Genomic DNA, 21,947 nt, shown 5'->3' on the forward strand with positions numbered 1-21,947 from the left:
TTTAATGTATCATCACTCAATGAATAAAATTCTTTTCTGAGTCTGTTGATAAAGAATATTTTTCTCAATTTTTACAATTGAAGACTTTTGGACAGAGATTATTTGGCTGGGACTTGATAAAAAAAAAAATTTGAATTTCTTAGGGCTTGTTTCACGTTCAAATCAATTTTTGGGCGCTCAAAATAAAAAATTGTTTGGTTTTATAATTTTTTCAAAATTGTTTTAAATCAATTTTTCTATATCCATTCTTCTCTTACATTCAACACATCAATTAATTATTTTTTCTCTCTCGTCTATTACATCATACACATCAATCAATAACGTTTTCTTGCGTACTCATCCATTCATCTAAAAAAAAATTACAAATCATCCCAAATTACAAATTCTATCTATACAATTATTAAGTGAATGTCTCAATTAGTGTAGTTAAACCTTACTCCTCATGACACGTGACAATGTTTTATATAAATAGTGTTTTTTATTTATAAAAAATTACACAAAGACCCTCATGCCACGTGGCAGTGTTTTATATAAATAGTTGGTATAGTGAAATCTTATTCTCCTCATACCATGATCATGAGTTTAAGATAAGAGAACTTATACCACTTAAGCTAAATACATATTATAATATTAATTTCATTATCACTTTCTTTTATTATTATTAATTTGAATTGCACACATATTACGTATGTCACTCGCTAGTTTTTAAAACACACAACTAAATAAAATTTTAAATTTTAAAAACTTTTTTAAAAAATATATCTTTCAAAATTGATTTTAAAATCAAACCAAACCAAACCAAACGAATTCTTTTAGTCTTTTGGGTAAGGGAAGTATTTTTTTTGTTGGATCTTTTGAAAATGACATGTTTTTTTTGAATCCGGATCCTCGGCCGCCCTACCCGGCAGCCCCCCAAAACGACGTCGTTTTGGGGGTTTTTTTTTTTTTTTTTTCTTTCTTTTTTTCTTCTTCGTTCTTTCCTTCTTCTCCATTTTTTCCGACGAGCTGCCATAACCAGAGGGAAGGGGAGGGAGGAGGCTGCACGTCGCAGCCCGTCGCCTCGCCGCCGGCCGTCGCAGCCGTCTCCGCCTCCGCCTCGTCGCCTCGCCGCCGGCGCGTCGCAGCCCGTCGCCTCGTCGCAGCAGCTACACCACCGTCGCCTCCGCCTCCGCCTCCTCCTCCTCCTCCTCCCCCACTGGTTATGGCCCCCTCCAGTCCGGCCCTTCCCTTCCTCCTCCTCCTCCTCCCTCCCTCTTCCTCTCCTTCCTCCCTCTCTTCCTCTGCGTTTTTTTTTTTTGAAAATTTACCCCCAAAACGACGTCGTTTTGCGGGCTGCCGGAAACGGCCGCCGGGTAGGGCGGCCGAGAATCCGGACTCGTTTTTTTTGTTGGAGACTCATCCAATATGGGGACTAAAGCCATTGTTTGAATGGTCTACGGCCTGGTGTTTAACTGTCATGACCGGACTGACTAGTTGTAGGCCAATCAGTTTCTATAGGTAGAACCAAAGTATATCAATATCAAAGGACCGAAAAGAAGAGAATAGATTACTTGCTTACACTTTGGTTTATAAAAAAAATAAGGATCGAACAAACTACTTGCTTGCATTGCAGTTTGATTTAGAGAAAGGGACAACAAATTACTTGTTAGTTCATTACATTCATATATACACAAAAGTGCATAAAAATAAAATTAAAAAAAAAAGTATGCAATTTGCTAGATTGGAAAGAAAACAAAACAGAATTTAACTAGCCATGGTGTTTAAATTTGAATTTGGGGTGATTATTGTGCTTTATGCACAGGTCACTGTTGTGCGGTCAATAGGGTTCATTATGGGTCTTATTTCAATAATCTGAATCATTCACTATTTAGAGTATATCAAATAAAATTGTACGGGAAAGAAATAAACCTTCTCGTATAATCCTGTTGACCAAGTCCACTCTCCTCCGTACGTCGTCTCTTTATCACCTGAAAACACAAACGTGAGCTAGCCGGCGGGTGTGTGCCGGAAACCTCTCCGATGCCTAAGTCAGTAAGCTTGACAAATAGACAAAAGCTCTGTGTATTCAAAAAGCAAAGTTGTGTGTTACCTCTCCAAAGGTGATGTTTGTGAGCTTTTATAGGTTTCGTGTGGCACAATCCTAGTAGGACTTTTATTCCTCCATGCAGAGTCCTCCTAGGATTCATACTCCTGAAAGATAATGTTTATCCTCCAACACCCCCCTCACTGCTTAAACCAAGTGAGATGGTTATTACCATGACCGGACTCCCACATGACCGAAGTAATCATGGCTATGCTGAGCCACAGAGTAAGCCGTACTATCCTTAGTTCGGTTCTTCCTTTTACTCCTCCTTATCTCGGTGCTCTCATGCACAAACCATGGTATGTTTAGACCGAGCCAACGAGTAGCAAGGTTCTGACCGTTCTAACCACATTACGCCATGACCGTACTAATTCTGAGACCGGCCTAACTCCAAGTCGCTTCCGGACCGGAGTAACTTTACATTCATCTTGGCCTGGAATAATTTTTTACCTCTCTCGGGCCGGAGTAACTTTACGGCCTTTTTACCCAGCCCTTCGTACTTTGGGCCATAATGACCATCTTATAGCTCGGCCCAATTTTCACAAAAATTACCCTCTCAATTGCCCCTTAATTCCATCTGCACAGCATGATTGGGATTACCTGTCTATCAGCCAAGCTGAAGTTTTTAAACCTTTCCAGCCGAGCTAAAAAACCCTTTAGCCTTTCCAACCGAGCTAAAACTTTTAAGCCTTTCAGCCGAGCTAATTTCACATCGTTCTCCGCTTGTCCGGTCAAAACGTCTCTTCAATCACAGCGACTGTAACGCTTCCCATTCTAATGGCACGTGGCACGCTCTGATTGACTGAGGACGGCTGTCACGCCGTCTTCGTACTATGTGTTTTTTGAACAGTCCCGCCCAAATTTTGGGCTTTTTAACAAAAGCAAACCCTAAAGCAAAAAATCTCTTCATCTTGGTACACTTTTTAGTTTCTTTCCCTCTGAGCCTCCATTGCTTCCCAACTTTTGTAACTGTGAAGCTTGCTTTACGTGCGTCTTTTACTGCTGTTGCATTCATTTCCAGATCCTCTACTTCAACTTGGTAAGCAAATCTATCTTTTTTGCTCTATTTGTTTTCGTATTTGTTCTATGTGTTTTGTTTCCTGTGTTTTTTGCAAACACGTTTTTTCCGTTTTGCTTTGCTCTGCACTTCTATGGAAAAAACTTAACAGTAAAACATATGAGTATATGAAATACCTTGTAGAAAACAGGTTTTTGATCCAAAATCATGATGCAACCGAACTAGGATACTGTTTAAGCTAGGTAAAAGTCTAGTCAGCTTACAACTGGACTAACACTTCACGTTCACACCAGTAGCTTTGAATAAGTCAAACCACTTCTTGATAGACTTTAGCCGTGGTAACCAACCGAACTAAGTTTGCACTTAATCACACTGAGATACCTGAACTCCAACCGATCTAGGCCTTTGGGGCTAAACCAGCTTTCTTAGTTTTTTAGATAGAACTCAGAAAGCTGCCCCTAGACGATCAACCGGTCAAACAGAACCATTTCCACAACCGAGATATCTAGACGCTTGCCAAGCCTGAACTAACAAAACCCTGCTCAAACTGAGCTACCAATCACCTTGCAGAAACCGAGATAAGACCTGTAGTATCCACATAGCCGAAGTAGGGCTCCTATTTTTTACTTTTATTTTGTAGCACGGTCCAATAATCTGTGTTTAACCCCTTTGTTTTCTACTTTGCAGACTTAGGTTGCCCAGGCACTCCTCTGCGCGCTCAACTGAGCTTCTGAGAACAATTTTTGGACCGAACTAATTTATTCGTAATTTATACAATAAATGGGGAAGTATAGGTATCTAGTAGACACTCCAGGCGGCCTAGCTGAATTCAGAAAAGACTACAATATACCTGATGACGTCCACCTGATTTTAGCCGAAAAGGACGTCATACCTTGGGGCAATGAAGGCTTTGTCCCCTTCACCCTTTTGTTAATTATTGAAACCGGACTACGATTTCCAGTCCAACCCCTGATTTGTGAGTTTCTTAGGCAAACTAGACTATGTCCAACCCAACTGTCCACCAATTCCTACCGTATAATAATGGGTATAGCCGAACTGAACCGCCAAGCCGGTCTCAACCTCGGTCTGGCCGAAATCTTTCGCCAATACTCCATTGGTTCGAAGGAAGACGGCTGGGTGTATTATCTTAGAATACGCCGTCGTCGTGAGAAAATAATAAAGAATACACCGGATAAAGACTTAAACGACGACGATTTTTTCTAGGTGTCTGGGAACTTTGAGGACCACCAAGCCCAGATTCTTGGCCGAAGGATCAATTGGAAAAAAGGAGAACCCGGTATAATTACTTCGGTTTTCTTGCGTGCTATTTTATATTTCGATTTTTTAAACTTTCAGCCGGACTAACAGTTCTTCTTTCGCAGATTCTGCCCACCTTCATTCTTTATACAGCTACCCAAATTTAGGGACTTTGCGCGCCGCACTACGGTATCCAGAACGTAGTTGGGCCAAGCTGCTAAAATTCGAGCCGACCTATAGATACAGCGGTCGCCGAAAAGCGAGAGTGACCGACTTTCTGCTAGAGGAGGCCCCAGAACCTTGCCAGAGATCAGACTAATCCCACTAACCGCTGAAGAAGAAATGGCCAAAAGAAACAGAGTCAGGGCCCTCTTGACCGAGACCAACAGACCCGAACTACCGCCACCAAGTCAAACGCAGCCTGCCGTTGTGGCCCTTCCTTCTCAATAGCCTTCTTCATCACGCCCCTCTAAGCGCGCCCGATCTACCCCGACCGAACAACAACTTGTGGATGAGGATGAATCCATCCCTCCACCAAGTCCTCAACCCATCCTTCAACCGGAGCAATCTGACCGAGCTGACTCCTCCAAATGGGCTCCAATTCTCACCTTTCAAGACCGAAATATCCAGGAGACTGACTCCGTCGTTGCTGAGAAGGATCACTTGATGGCTTTCAATCTAGCCAAGAGTGTTTGCCTTCCAAAAGATATGGAGCACCACAATAAGCAACTAAACACCGAGCTGAAGGCCATCCGGTCATCAACAAAATCAATGATCCTGGTAGGTGGCTCTCTGTTTTCTTTGTCTAACTTTTTCCCAACTGTTAGTCCGGCTAAAGAGAGTTATTATTTTGTAGGCCATTCAGAAGAACAACATTGCACATAGGAAAGTGCTGGAGCTCCGGAAAACAACGAGACAAGCAGTGGCAGAAGCCGAGGCAAAGACAGCCGAGCTTGAACAACCCAAGAAGCAGATAGCCGAGCTACAGTTCGAGAACGGTCGCTTGACCGGACTTGTTAGCTCAGCTGAAGCTGAAAAACAAAAAATTGCAGTAACGGTGAAAGATAAATACTTGCGCGAGTTGGCCAAACTCGAAGGAAAAAAAGACGCCAAAATAGTCGATCTGAAGAAGAAGGTTGGTGATGCCAACGCCCAAGGTTTCAAAGAGGCGGAGGGCCTCTACATTCCGCAGTGCGAGGGGGGGAAGGACTTATTCTTTAAGTGTGGCTGGAGGAGTGCTGTGGAACAGCTCGGCTGTAGGCCTGAAACCGAGGTCTACAATGCTCCACAGTACTTCATTCCAGACTCACTAGCGGAATATGCTGCTTCGGTCCAAGAACAGTTTTTGCAGGATTCAGATGATGAAGATGATGAAAACGAACAAACTATTACTCCGGTAGTCAACGAGCAAGTCAACGATCAATCAGCTCGGTTGGAGGCAACGGTTGAAGACCTGACTGTTGAGCCATCGACTGATATCGTTCTGCCAGTTGCTACTGAGACTGATCTTCCATCTACAACCGGTGTTCAAGTTGATATTGACTCCGAAATTAAAGACCTTTTCAGTTGATTTTGTACTTTTCTTCTTTGTTACTTTTTGCTTCTTGTAACCAGGCTATGGCCCCTCCTTTGTATTTGATTTTTGATGAATGAAAATTTTTTTGAACTTATTTCGGTTGAACTGTATGTTTGTAATGATTTTTCCATAATCTTTTCACTTCCAACTTTTATCTCGGTCAATCTAACTATGCTTACTAGCCAACCACTCTTTAGCCGACATAATTACTTCGGCTGAGGAGTTACAAAGAGTTAAAAGTCAGCCAACCACTCTTCAGTCATACCCTTACTCCGGCTGAAGAGTACAAAGAGTTGGTTTAATCCAGCCAACCACTCTTCAGCCATACCCTTATTTCGGCTGAAGAGTACAAAAAGTTGGTTTAATCCAGCCAACCACTCTTCAGCCATACCCTTACTTCGGCTGAAGAGTACAAAGAGTTGGTTTAATCCAGCCAACCTCTAAGTTAGTTTTTTCAGCCAACTTAGAATAATGTTTGGTTATTTCGACCAAACGTCCTGCAGCCTGGATCCTTATCCTGGGCTTAAGAAGGGTGTTAGTTTAATCCAGCCAACTTTTAAGTTAGTTTTTTTCAGCCAACTTAGAATAATGTTTGGTTATTCCGACCAAACGTCCTGCGGCCTGGATCCTTATCCTAGGCTTAGGAAGGGTGTTGGTTTAATCCAGCCAACCTCTAAGTTAGTTTTTTCAGCCAACTTAGAATAATGTTTGGTTATTCCGACCAAACGTCCTGCAGTCTGGATCCTTATCCTGGGCTTAGGAGGGGTGTTGGTTTATTCCAGCCAACCTCTAAGTTAGTTTTTCCAGCCAACTTAGAATAAAGTGTTTGGTTATTTCGACCAAACGTCCTGCAGCCTGGATCCTTATCTTGGGCTTAGGAGGGGTGTTGGTTTAATCCAGCCAACCTCTAAGTTAGTTTTTCCAACCAACTTAGAATAAAGTGTTTGGTTATTCCGACCAAACGTCCTGCAGCCTGGATCCTTATCTTGGGTTTAGGAGGGGTGTTGGTTTAATCCAGCCAACCTCTAAGTTAGGTTTTCCAGCCAACTTAGAATAATATTTGCAATATTCCTCACTTCACTGAAGCTAACTTTTACAGAGAACAACTATGCTGAAAAGAATTGATTGTTTTATTGAGGAAAAAGAAATTACACATGTTTGAAAAGAAGAAAACTAAAAATAAAATAACTTGAGATTGGCCGTGTTCCATGGCCTAGGGATTGCTTTGCCATCCTTGTCTTCTAGGTGGTATGCCCCTTTGCCTGCTAACCCAACCAATTTGTAAGGACCTTCCCAGTTTGGCCCTAGCTTGCCATCTCCTGGTATCAAGGTATTTCCCATCACTTTGCATAGTACCCAATCTCCGATCTTGAATTGTCTTGGATGCACCATTTTGTTGTATTTCCTGGATAACTCTTGTTGATACGAGTCAATGTGGACTAGTGCTTTTTCTCTTCTTTCTTCGGCAAGGTCGAGCTCCAATGTTATGGCTTCTCCATTTAAGTCGGGATCAAAATTTTCGCTTCGAATTGTGGGGAGGCCAACTTCCAGTCGGATTACTGCTTCTATTCCGTAGGCTAAAGAGAATGGTGTTTCTCCAGTTGAGCGTCGAGGTGTGGTGCGGTAAGCCCATAAAACATGAGGAAGTTCTTCCGCCCACTTGCCTTTTGCCTTTTCTAACCTGTTCTTCAGTCCATCCAAGACAACTTTATTCGATGCTTCTGCTTGGCCATTTGCTTGAGGATACGCTGGTGTGGAATTGTAGAATTCTATCTTGTACTCTTCACAAAAGCCTCTGAAGATTCTACCGTCGAACTGAGTGCCATCGTCTGAGATTAGGGCTTTTGGTATTCCAAACCGAGTGATGATATTTTGCCAGACAAACTTCTTTACATCTCTTTCCTTGATTGATGCCAATGCTTCTGCTTCCACTCACTTTGTGAAGTAGTCTGTTGCTGCGAAAAAGAACTTCCTGTTGCCAGGTGCTGTTGGAAGTGGTCTTACTATGTCCAAGCCCCACATTGCGAAAGGCCATGGGCTAGTTAATGGTAGGAGTTCTCTTGCTGGTTGATGTATTTGGTGTGCGAATTTTTGGCATTTCTCACACCTCTTCACATATTTCTCTGAGTCTGCCTGCATGTATGGCCACCAATATCCTTGTGAAATGGCCCTGTAAGCTAGCGATCTTCCTCCTTGATGGCTCCCGCACGCCCCTTCGTGTATCTCGTACAAGAATGCTTCCACTTTGCTGGGGTGGACACACTTTAGATAGGGTCCTGAGAACGACTTTTTGTATAATGCCAAAGATGGGGAAAGCCAAAATCGCTGTGACTTTGCTTTAATTTTGTTGGTTTCTTTCTTTTCTTCCAGTAGGACGTCATCTTTCAAGAATAGTATGATGGGATCCATCCATGAGGGGCCTAGTTCTGTGCAACATACCTCTTCTGCTTCAGGGTCCTCAATGCTTGGTCTAGGTAGGTAGTCGATCAGTAGCGGATGAGGGATGGAGGTGTCTGCCATTGAGGCGAAGCCTGCTAGTTCGTCTGCTCTACTGTTCTCCTCCCTGCCTATCTGTTCTATCCTCACTACTTCAAATTTCTTGATTTCTGTTCTGACCAATTCTTGGTATTTGGCCATCCTATCATCCTTTGCTTCATAGTCGCCAGAAATTTGGTTTACCACCAGCTGTGAGTCGCTGTAGACCATTAATTCGGTGGCCTTCATGTGGTATGCTGATTTGAGTCTTGCTAGAAGTGCTTCATATTCTGCTTCGTTGTTCGATGCTGGGAAGCCAAGGTTGATTGCTTGCTTCACAACCAGGCCGTCTGGTGAGATGAGAACTATGCCAAGTCCTGCACCATGCCGGTTGGATGCTCCATCCACAAAGAGCTTCCACATCTCACCAACGAACAACTTCCAGCAGGTGGAGGGGTCGGATGATGTCGTGGGGTCAAGAATGTTGCTGGTGTTTTCTTCAAGGTCCATGCTTGTTGTCTGTCCCTCGCTATCTGATTGAACCAAGTATTTATTTGTTGGTGAGTCTTGGTTTGTTGAAGCTTGGTTTGTTTCTTCCTTGCTGTCTTAGTTTGGTCTGCCTTGGAGTCTGACTGAGTGCCTTCTGCTAGGGGTTGCGCTATTCCGGCGTCAACTTCCATCCCTAGTTCGGTTGTGTCAGTTAGGTCGATTGGGCAGATATGATGACTTCCTGGAGTAAATTCTGCGACGAAGTCTGCCAAAGATTGGGCCTTTACTGCGGTTCTAGGTTGGAACTTGACGTCGAATTGTCCCAGCTTTACTGCCCACTTCAAAATTCGCCCAGAAAAGTTCGCCCTCTCAAACAAAGCTTTTAGTGGAAAAGCTGTAAGGACAACTATGGTGTGGGCGTGAAAGTAGTGTGCCAATTTCCTGGAGGCCATCATTAAGGCTAATGCCAGTTTTTCCAGTGGCAAATACCTTGTTTCGGCTCCCAGCAATGTCTTGCTGACATAATAGATGGGCAGATGTTGAATTCCTTCCGCACGGACCAACACTGCGCTAATTGCGTGCTGAGAGACTACAAGGTATAGGAAGAGTTCTTCTCCTGGTATTGGGGTGACCAGCAATGGTGGAGAGGACATGTATTGTTTCAGGCTTTCCAGTGCTTGGTCGCATTCTTCGTCCCATTCGAACTTGGCTTTTAAAGCTTGAAAGAATGGTCGTAGTCTGTCTGACGATCGGCTTATGAACCGGTTGAGCGCGGCCACCATGCCAGTGAGATGCTGTACTTCTTTTACTGAGTTTGGTCTCTCCAAATCCTGAATTGCTTTGATCTGGGAGGGGTCCGCTTCTATACCCCAGTTGGTCACAAGGAAGCCCAAGAATTTGCCAGATCCTACACCGAATGCACACTTGAATGCGTTGAGGCGCAACTTGTGCCTCTTCAGGATTTCAAACATCTTTCCTAGGTCCTTGAGATGGTCATTTTCATCCTTGCTTTTGACTACCATGTCGTCGATGTAAGCCTCCATCGTTCTTCCTAACAATGGTTCAAACATCTTGGTGACCATTCGTTGGAATGTTGCCCCTGCGTTCTTCAGGCCAAAGGGCATGACCTTGTAACAATATAGTCCTCTTGGAGTTGTAAAGGATGTGACCTCCTGGTCTGGTTCATGCATGGCGATTTGGTGGTAGCCTCTGTATGCATCCAGAAAGCTAAGTCGGTTGTGCCCCGCCGTTAGGTCTACCAGTTGATCTATCCGTGGTAGAGGAAAACTGTCTTTTGGGCACGCCTTGTTGACCGTTTTGTAGTCGACGCAGACACGCCATTTTCCATTCTTCTTTGGCACTACGACCGTGTTGGAGATCCATTTCGGGTAGTGCACCTCTCTAATTGCTCCTGCCTCCAGCAGGTTACCTACTTCTTCTGCCACTATTTCGGCATAGTGAAGTGCCGATCTGCGGGGTGGACATTGAGTTGGTGACAGATAAAAGTTGGATCAATGCCTGGCATGTCGTACGGTGTCCAGGCGAACACTTCGATGTTAGAGGTTAAGAATTCCAAGACCTCTAATCTCTCAGTGCTGGATAGCGACGAACCGAGCAAAAAGAACTTATCCGGGTTGTTTTCATCTATTTTTACCTCTACCAAGTCCTCCACTGCTTTCTGATCCGCCGCTTTGCCGACATCTGCGAATAGCTCATTACTCTCAGGTTCCTCCACCGAATGAACGTATCCTTTGGCAGCGCGGCTGCCATTCACCGTGACGAAGCATTGCTTTGACATGATCTGATCTCTATAGACTTCTTCAATTACACCGGTGTCGTTGGGGAACCGCATTACTTGGTGGTAGGATGACGCCACCGATCACATGGCATGCAGCCATGTTTTGCCCAAGATGATGTTGTAAGTGGAGGGGACCTTCAATACCCAGAACTCCACTTGTTTCGTCACGCTTCCTGCTCTAACTGGAAGAATTATTTTGCCGACGGGCCATTCTGGCATAGAGTTGAATCCAATTAGGGGTGATACAGCAGGTGCCAAGTCTTTGTCTTGTAGCTTCAGTTGTTTAAATGTTTCGTAGTACATGATTTCACATGAACTACCCTGGTCAATCAGAATCCGCTTGACGTCAAAATTCTTGACTCGGAAAGTGACGACTAGGGCATCATTGTAAGGGCAATATATCCGTTCTAAGTCTTTATCCGAAAAAGACATGACGTTTGTTGCCTCTGTCTTCCCCTTCTTGGTGGCAGGTTGGGCACTTAGCACCTCTCTTAAATGTTCAGCCTTTTTGATTGATCCTCTGAGCTTGCATACACGCTCAGGTTCAAAAACTCCATGTATCACATTGATAATGCCTTGAGGTGGGGCGTCGATTGGCATCCCATTGGGGTTATTATGGTCTTGGGGGGCTGGTTGCGTCCCTCCTTCAATGTACTTATCCAAATGTCCTGCTGCCACCAACTCCTCCAAGTGTTGTCTCGATGGTGTGCAATTCTCAGTGCGGTGCCCCTTTTCTTTATAGAAGGTGCACCGCGATCTTTCGTCGTAGTCTTTCTGTGCTTCTCCCAGCTTGGCTAGCCACTTGACGAAAAGCTCATCTCTTATTTCGCTTAGAATCCGATATATTGGTTTCTTGAATACCGTGGTTATGGCAGTGCGGATTCTTAACCATCTTTTATCTGGGTCCTCTCCGTTGTCTCGTCTGCTACGTCCGTTTCTGTTCTGTTGGTCTACTGCATTGACCTTCGCTGAGGTCTTCTTTTCTGGTACTGTGGTCGCCCCAGATTTTGCTTTGGCACGTGCGCCATCCTCTTCTACCCTGATGTGCTGATGCACTCTTTCCATCAAGGCTTCCATGGTGAGGGGCGGCGTCATGGTGATTGAGTCCCTTAGTCTGTTCTCGACTGGAAGGCCTCTTTTATATTGTGCAATGGCGAGATTGGTGGGGCAGTCCTCAATCTGATTGAATGTCTCCCAGTAGCGACTATTGTAGGATCTTAGGGTTTCTTTATCGCCCATGTCGATGGAGAGCAATTGGTCAATCTCCACCGGGGTTTTAGTGTTCGTTCGGAACCTTGTTACGAAGGCCTCTGCCAATTGTGCCCAAGAGGCTATGTTGCCTTCTGGAAGTTTCTCGAACCAAGTTAAGCCTAGGTCGCCAAGGCTAGATGGGAAGAGTATACACATTAGGGCCTCGTTTCGCCTGTATACAGCTATGACCTGGCGAAAGTGGCGAAAGTGGCGAAAGTGTGAGTAAGGGTCCGTCTTCCCTTCATATGTAGTGAATTTGGGCTGAAGGAAGCCTGATGGTAGGGGCGCGTTTTCAATCGCCGGAACAAACGGCGAAGTCTGTAGCCTTGCTAATGCTTTGTCCGTTGGTTCGTAGGCAGGGCGCGGCATTGGCATTCCAACCTCGACGCTTCCATGCGTCCGAGGAGCCAACCGCTGTAAGGCAGAAACTCTGTGTGGATCCCGTGCCCTGGCATCCTCATTGCATCGTGCTTTTTCTTCGAGCACGGTTCGTAAGTCGGATTATCTGGGTAACTCCGTCTGTCTAGATCTGGTTTGGTGCGTATGTAAGGGCCAATACGTGCTTCCTTCAGTGTATGATCTTTTAGATCTCGTCCTCTCAGACCTGGAGTGACGAGTTCTGGAAGACCAGGATTGAGTATCGCCTGTCCTGAGGCTTCTACTCTTTCCTTGCGAGGGTGTGGTATTCCTACTACGATTTTCTGAGTGGCGAGGGGGCGTCTTGTTTTTGCGCCCCTCTCCTGTCGCCATTTCTTTTTTATTTATCTGGCGCTTCAAGGCTTCCATGTCGGCCGCCATCTTCCTTATTAATTCGTCTTGCTCCTTCACGCGGTCCTCCAGAGCTTGAGAATCAATCCTCCGTCTTTGCCTGTCAGGACTTTGTGAACGAGAGCGACGGGGGCTGTGTGTCCGTCTTCCCCTAGTATCCCTCCTGGTGTTATGTCGTTGGGGCTCCAAATCTGCCATGGGAGGGTAGAAGGTAGTCCTTCACGCCTGGCCCCCCCATCTGGTGTTTGCCCGTCGATGGCGGACTGTGGTAATTCTTCATTGTGCGCCATTGTTCTTCAAGAGGCAAAGTTTGATCAAGAGGTTTTGTCCTGTCTGTTTTTCCCACAGACGGCGCCAATTGTACGGGAAAGAAATAAACTTTCTCGTATAATCCTGTTGACCAAGTCCACTCTCCTCCGTACGTCGTCGCTTTATCACCTGAAAACACAAACGTGAGCTAGCCGGCGGGTGTGTGCCGGAAACCTCTCCGATGCCTAAGTCAGTAAGCTTGACAAATAGACAAAAACTCTGTGTATTCAGAAAGCAAAGTTGTGTGTTACCTCTCCAAAGGTGATGTTTGTGAGCTTTTATAGGTTTCGTGTGGCACAATCCTAGTAGGACTTCTATTCCTCCATGCAGAGTCCTCCTAGGATTCATACTCCTGAAAGATAATGTTTATCCTCCAACACCCCCTCACTGCTTAAACCAAGTGAGATGGTTATTACCATGACCGGACTTCCACATGACCGAAGTAATCATGGCTATGCTGAGCCACAGAGTAAGCCGTACTATCCTTAGTTCGGTTCTTCCTTTTACTCCTCCTTATCTCGGTGCTCTCGTGCACAAACCATGGTATGTTTAGACCGAGCTAAAGAGTAGCAAGGTTCTGACCGTTCTAACCACATTACGCCATGATCGGACTAATTCTGAGACCGGCCTAACTCCAAGTCGCTTCCGGACCGGAGTAACTTTACATTCATCTTGGGCCGGAGTAACTTTACAGCCTTTTTACCCAGCCCTTCGTACTTTGGGCCATAATGACCATCTCATAGCTCGGCCCAATTTTCACAAAAATTGCCCTCTCAAAAATATATCTGTAAAAAAATCAAATTGATCGGATATCGATAACTTTTTCATCTATTTACATTTGTATTAAAAAAAAATGAATGGTTAATGTGATTTTGTGTATAAAATAGAATACAAATGTACTTAGATGAAAGGGCTACCAATATCCGATTAATTTAATTTTTTTCCGAGTATATTTTACTCAATATCTCTAAAAATTGAATGATTCAGATTATCAAAATAAGGCCCGAAGTGAGCCCAGTTAGCTGTACAACAGTGACTGTTGTGCTTCATACACAGTAGCTACGTATACCTATCTTCCTTAATTTGGCAACATTTGTCCTTCTATTAGCATTTAAAAGAATTAATCCATTGGCTAGAGCTCTTAAAGTGTACTAAGAGGTTAAGAGTTCGACTCTTTTCACCTGCATAAGGATTGTATTACCCTTGCAATTATTTGGAATATCTCTCTCCTTCTTCGGGAGTTTATTTGTAGTTATCTATGCTATAATTGTTGATTCAAACTACGTCAATGTATTGAGATAAATTGTAATTTTTTTTTAAAGAGTAATTACGCTGATGGTCTTTAAAGCATACATTACGTAACATTTTAAATCTCAATATTTTAATTGTTCTATTTCAAGTCTCAAAGTATATGATCCGTTACGCTATAATTCTTGATGTCAACACCAATCAAAATGAGTAAAAAAGAAATATTTATAAAATTTTACATGAAATTACAACAAAATTAAAATGATCAATGATGAGGAGCCTAATAGGTTTGACTTGGTGACTCTACTCTCCGTCGATGCTTGACTTTAGAAAGAAATATAAATTATATAAATTTGATGTGTCTAAATAAAATAATAATATTTGGTTGTTTTACAGCACACATTTTTTTTTTTAGTATATATCATAGGTAAGTTATGTCATCCATATCATAAATATTATAACTAAATTACTTTTATATTCAAAATTAAAGATAATATAATGGATCATGATCAAATATCACTTATGACATGATTAAGACTTTTTCGATCATAACTAAAATAATAATTATAATAAGTTATAACACTACAACAAATGAAGGTTTTAAAAACAAAAATTTAGGGATAAAATCACTTTTTAGATACGTAATATTTTTTTTTTGGGTCAAAAATAGCATTATTGTATTTTTAGAGACAAAATTGGACATTTAGTGATAAATTATTATTTTTTTTGGGACCTGAATTTTATCTAAAAAAATGATTGTCCCTAAAAATGCATCTATCAGCAACAATTTTAAAATTTTATTTCTAAAACTTCTTTTTTTTTTTTTCAAATTAACCTTTTCGCAATTATTCTCGTGACACAAATTGGTCCTTAAATATTTTTTGCAATAAAATTTTTATATTTTGAAACAAAAAACTGATCTTTAAAACTCTTATTTGTTATAGTATAACCAACTTTACAACATAACTAAGGGTCATAACCAAAGACTAATTGAGGCATAATCAAATACCTCTTCAGACATAACTAAAATAAAACAAGAAGTGATTATAATCAAATTATAATTTACATTACAATTAGTCATAGTCAACTAATACCAGAACCAATAATAATCAAAAACTAAAAAAAATCATAACTAGACATGTGTCATAGAATTTTTCCAACTAATACCCACTTACACTTGTGATTGTAATGTATACCTCCTAACTTGTCCACTAGTGATTCTAATATAATGTAGGTATGGCTATTTATATGGAGGACTTTTAGATTATTAAAAAAAATATCATTTTGATTTTTAAATTATAAAAGTTTACAAATGAACCCTTAAATTATTGTGAAATGTCACTTTGTCCCATTAATTATAAAGGCGTATAAATGAACTTCTTAAATTATAAAAACCGTACAGATTGGACCCCGAATAGAAGGGCTCAGATTGAAACACGCCCATAGTCTATAAAACTGTACAAATTAGACCCCTAACGAAAGGGACGCCAATAGTTTAGGGAGTTTATTTGCACGTTTTTATAATTTCAGGGACCAAGTGATACTTCACATTAGTCTAGGAAATCCATTTACACGCTTTTATAACTTAGGAGGTCAAAATAATATTTTTGCAATAATTTAGGAGGTCATGGTGTAAATAATCCCATAATTATTGGTTCTATTTCCACATTATGTGATAGAACTCTTCTATTTTGCTAATAAAAACAAGAGACAAAACAATACAAAGGTATCTCCGACCATTGAACGGAAGTTGCATTTTTTTGTTTAATGGTAAAAGGCTGCATTTTGATGCAAACTAACAAAAATATTATCCTTTTTTTATAGGGCATGTCATGGCTCTTGCTGAGTGAAAGGACAAGGAAAAATAGAAAAAATAAACCACCACAAAATTCTTCTTCTTTTTGCCTAGAAAATGGTACAATCATGTTCGAAATTTCAAGCCTCTTGTTTCTTAGAGAAAGAAAATTAGAGAAAGAGGCACAAAGGGACTACAACAAATGCTGCAAGCTTTAACAAATCTTCAGTCTTTTTTGAAATCACTCCAATCCTTGACCAGTCTCCACTATACCTTCACATTGAATTGTGCAGATTTTGCAAGTTAGAGAGATAGAGAGAGAGAGAGAGAGTAGATACTGGTGAAGTCTAAACACTACTATACCTATTTAGATCACACACACACAAGAAAAAAAAAAAAATTAGTAGAAGTAATTTCTAGGAGATTACCCCGCATCGATGAACCCCAATCCAAGCATTGTAACTACAGATTGAGCAAGAATTGTGTTTGAAACTCTCAATGAAAAAATAGGTTCCTGTTTGTTCCTTGATTTCTCACCCAATTCTCTCTTTTGAGATACTACTGTATTGCTTCTAAACTTTGTCCCATTTTTCTTCACAACCATGTGTGTAAGGATGTTGGAGATAACACTCCTTTCTATGGTCAGCATTTTCTTGTCCAAGTCCTTTCTTGCATATTCATTGGTGGCTATCATTACATATATGTCAAAAAAAAAAAAAAAAAAAAAAAACTCAAGGTTAGGGCAAAAATGTCATTTAACAAAAAAAGCGAACTCTAAATTTTCTAACATTTGATCAGCATTCAAGTACCAAACCCAACTTTATCTTATTATGCCTCGTTTTGGGAATATGTTATTTTAGTAATTTTTGATTTTTTACAAAAAAAATATGTAGAAAAGTAGAGAGCATGGTATGACAACTTATAATGACTTTTTAGCTTTTTTGCTAAAATATTTAATCCTGAAACGAGACCTTAGTATACATCGTTTGTATTATTTCGATATCAATTGTCCAAAAATAATATTAACTTCCAAAGAAAATTATTTGTTTGAATGTCATATTGAATAAAAAATTTATTTGAACAATTGAATTTTGTTTAAAATTGAAATTCGATCAATTAATTTTTATTTGAAAGTTAAGATTCGAACAACATAAATAATTTATACATGGAAAAAAAAAATAATGATAATTAGGAATAGAATTAGAGTAAAGATATAATTATCCAATTTTTACACAAATTTATAGACTATCTCACATGGGTGTATAAGAGATTTCGGAGAATTTTGTGTGAAAACAAAAATGATTCATTTACACAATTTTTTTCTTCCAAATATTTTTTTTTGACCTATAAGAAAATGATTATGACCTTTTTACCGGTCAAAAATATATTTAGGAAACACACAGAAGAAAAAATTATATGAATATCACATTGCTGGGGTAGAAAATTAGGCATTCATTGTCCCTAATAAACTCAATGGGTTAGGTGTTTTTAAAAGAATAATGTTTGGCCCATACAAAATCCTCAGTCTAACCCAGCCTGAATTACGTGGCATTCACAAAAAAAAAAAAAAAAAAACACGCATTTCTTTGCTTTCTTTGTCTACACTGACAGTCCTCTCTCTCTCTCTCTCTCTTCTCTCTGTTTCTCAAACAAATGTAGTCTTTTTCTCCCCTCTTGCAGATCTGAATCTATGAAGAAAAGAAAGAAGGGAGAGGGTGATCAGAGAACCGACCTCCACACCCTCGCCGCCACTCCTTTGCCGACCATCATGAACCACCCACCACCTTTCACGAACCTCACCGTCACAAGTCCAACCCCTTTTTTCGCAACTGCAGATCGCGGGTCACCGCGCCAGAGAGAGAAGCAAGAATGAAAGGGTAATAGTGGGTTTAAAGCACCATTTTCACTCTCTTTCTTTAAAACTCTAATGATCAAAATCCACAAGACCTCCATTTTGGTACGAACTCCACATATTTTCACACACATTCTTTCATAACACAAAAAAAAAAAAACAAAACAAAACAAAAGGACGGGCTTCTCTCCAGTATTCGACGAATTATACACATTAAATTATTTGAATTATCGAAAAAAGACCCATGATGAGCTTTCACGGCCCAACAATATCCCCAATCTAATCTGGGATTGAAGGGAAGCCAGACCCAAAAAAAAAAAAATCCCCTACAACCCATGATTATCCTGACTCGATCTCGAAACTAACCATCCCTAATTTTGTCTATCTTGAAAGGTAATTGAATGGGTGTAAAGAGATCAAGCATTTGTTCTTCAATTTAAGACTTCTCTCTTTTCCAGTACATGTGCAATACATACAACCATGGCCAAAACAATAGTTGATGATGATGAAATTGACAAAAGCCAAGACTAAAGCTTTGTTTTTTTATCGGAATTTTTGTTTCTTGATGTTTTTCTTGATAGGTTTGTGTTTTTTGCGTGAATTTTGTGAGGTGGGTTTATGAAATTTTGGATATTTCAAGTGTTAAAATCAAATCTCTGAACCACCCACTTGTCATTGAAATTGTTGAACGAGAGAGGTTCATGATTTTGAGACCAGACAAAAGAGAGCAATCAAATGCGATTTCGGGACTGGATGTAGCATAATTGTGAAACTCACATTTTTTGGGCAAATGGGACTAGCATTGGCGTAAGACTTTCCATCTTATTCGAGCATTTCAGGTGGGCATAATCTCAGTGGATGTAGCATAATTGTTTTTTAAAATTCATAGTTAAACTTGATAGAATTTAAAAGGGCTTATTCATTTAAGTCGTTTATTTTGTAAAGTCTTTCATATATATTATTCATAAAAATAAAAATAAAAAATTATATCAATCTAATAAACGCAATTTTTACATTTTATCATATTTGTTTAAAAAACAAAAATAGATGGTCTATTTAAAAAAAAAATGCTTCTTCATTTTTTAGACACAAACATTATAAAATAAAAATGTTACAGTTATTCGATCAATTTAATTTTTTTTTAGTAAAATAAAATAAAAAATTTACCAAATAAACTATTCAGATCAACAAAACAAAACTATGAATTTCACAAGTCTGTTAAGTGTTCTTAAATTTATATTTAAATTTGAACATAAGAACTCAAACTGAATTATCTAACGCCAAAACCATCCATTAGACCATCTCCAACTCAAACTCAAATCTTTAATCAAATGTAAATTTGATGAAAATTTGGTGAAAACGGTGATCTAACAGTTTCACTAAATTGGTATAAAATAAAAGGAGTCCTAATTTTTTCATCAAATCAAGAGAACGTTTAACTTTTCATCAAATCTCGTAGGTGGCCGTTGGTGGACGACCGGATAGATGATCGACCGGTCAACCGGTGGACGACCGGCCAGACAACAGGGTAGACAACCGGATTAGATAAATTTTGAAGAAAATTTACATTAAGCCGGACACCCACTTGGACATCCTCCTGGTCAACTGATTATTTGATGAAAATTAAAAATTTAGCGTTGAACAGTTGTATTCATTTCAATGATCAAAATCATTTATTTTGTAAGGTTTTATATATATATATATATATATATATATATATATATATATATCATCTATAAAAAAAATTAAAAAAAAATTATGTCAATCTAATAAATGCAATTTTTACATTTTATCATATTTGTTTAAAAAAAATAGATGGTCTATTTAGAAAAGCATGCTTCTTCAATTTTAAGATACAAACATTATAAAATAAAAATGTTATAATTATCCAATCAATTAAATCTTTTTCTTTTTTTTTTGGAGTAAAATACACAACTTTACAACGTAAACGATTCAAGTCAATAAAACAGAACTATGAATTTCGCAAGTCTTTTAAATTTTCTTAAATTTATATTTAAATTTGAACATCATAACTCAAACTGAATTATCTAAGGCCAAACCATCCATTAGACCATCCCCAACTCAAACTCAACTCTTTAATCAAATTTAAATTTGATGAAAATGGTGTTCCAACTATTTCACTAAATTGGTATTAAATGAATGGAGTTCTACTTTTTCATTAAATCAAGAGAACGTTTAATCTATCATCAAATCTCGCAGTTGGCCATTGGTAGATGACCGGTCGGTCAACCGGTGGACAACTGGCCGGATAACTGGGTAGACGACCGAATTGGAGAGATTTTGAAGAAAATTTATATTGAGCCGGACAACCACCCAAAAATCCTCCTAGTCGACCGATTATTTGATGAAAATTAAAAATTTAGCGTTGAACTCAAATTTTTACTCAAATTTGATGAAAAAAGAGAGAGTAAACCTTGCAGATGCTCTTACACTACTATCAATCACACATCTTCAATATATTTTACAAATAGGGTTGACATACCTTCTGAGGTAGTTTCTATTGTTAATTTTTCTTTATCACTTTCTCTCAGGCTATCATATCAACTTGTTACTATATCCGTGAAATTATGTTCAATATAATTTAGAAAACTTTGCACTCCAGCTGCTGCTATGGATATTTAGTACATGGCGTGTACCTCTCTTCCATTGTTTTATTACCTCACTTGTATTTGTAGTAGAATCAATATCTAATAAATATCATATATTACTTATTGGTTTTAGTGGTACTTCTCTTAAAAATACTTCTTTTCTAGGGATAAATTTTGCATAATTGGGTACTCCCCTAGCAAATGATCCTCTATTTAAATAACTGTAGTTTCTCATTCTTTTTCTATAGTCATAATTTATAGCGTCATCTTCCAATTGATGCCTAATAAAGTTTCTAAAATTTGGATGATTTGGATTAGGTGGAGCAGACAAGCCACTTCTTTTTTGTTTTACAACTACCATATCAATATCATTAATGTTATTAGTCTCTTCGAACCCTTCTAACGTATTATCTTCTTTTTCTTTTCCTATGCCTTGTAGGACATTATTTTTTTTTTTCTGCATAACTATTTCTCATTGTTTGTTCTAAATCTTCAAGGAGAATGTATTTCATTTCTCTCAAATTGATTAATCCTAATTGTTTATATATATCTTCTTCTAATTCTATTCTCTCATTATTTATTTCTTCTATTATTTCTTCATCTATCATATCTAATTGTTCAGCTATTTCTAATATTATTTTGTATTTTATTTCATTATCATTTTCCTTTTCAGCCATTTCTTCTAACTATTTTAGGCTATAGTTACTTGACTCCATTATCTTTTTAGTTTGCTGGTGAAACTAGTTCAAATGGTTCTTCTGGATTATTTCATTTATATGGATAAGGATATAGATCTAATTCTTTTTGTTTTCCTTCAAAAATGGCTACTTGTTTTTAGATCTTGTATAAAATGTCTAATTTTATTTATTATTTCTAATTGATTAGTTCTAAAAATTTTGTTAATTTTTTTAATAGCCTAATTAATGTATTATTTTATTCTATTATTATTTGTAAAGAAATATTATTATTTAAATTATCATATTCTACTTTTTAACTATATTTAATTCTCATGCAAATGTTATTGGCAAGGTAGAGAAACCAAGCTCTAATACCAATTTCAATTAAGGGTTTGCAGATCTAATTTAATATTAACTCTTGTAAAAACTTTCATTGGTAATTTACACTGGCCTTTTCTAAGGAATTTGTCTCCTTAATGCTATCAATTCTCTGACTATAATTTATTACAATTTGTTCTGAAATAATAGCCAAAAGAAAATTTAATTAATTTAATTCACTTTCTAATTCAAAAATATAATCTAAACTATATTTTATTTTAGCTCTAAATTCTGTAATTAAACGCATATAAATATTAATTCTAAATTTATACAAAAATATAATTTTTTTATAACTATTTATAATTTTTTGTAATTTTTCCAGATTTTGAGGTCAATTTATAATTTAGTGAGAATTATTGGTAAT

The 21,947-nt window shown here is 39.0% G+C and overlaps 1 long non-coding RNA gene across 1 annotated transcript; it reads right to left on the reverse strand.

Moving 5' to 3' along the window:
* Positions 1–16,137: 16,137 nt before the first annotated feature.
* LOC114315137 (uncharacterized) lies at positions 16,138–16,783 on the reverse strand. Its single transcript, XR_014357688.1, has 2 exons — positions 16,496–16,783; positions 16,138–16,340 (listed from the first exon to the last, which is right to left on the reverse strand). It is a non-coding gene; the product is annotated as an uncharacterized LOC114315137 (long non-coding RNA).
* Between the last annotated feature and the right edge of the window lie 5,164 nt (positions 16,784–21,947).

This window comes from Camellia sinensis, unplaced genomic scaffold (genome assembly GCF_055761805.1).
Source record: "Camellia sinensis isolate YWXY unplaced genomic scaffold, ASM5576180v1 Unanchor10, whole genome shotgun sequence".
NCBI classification, from domain to species: Eukaryota; Viridiplantae; Streptophyta; class Magnoliopsida; order Ericales; family Theaceae; genus Camellia; species Camellia sinensis.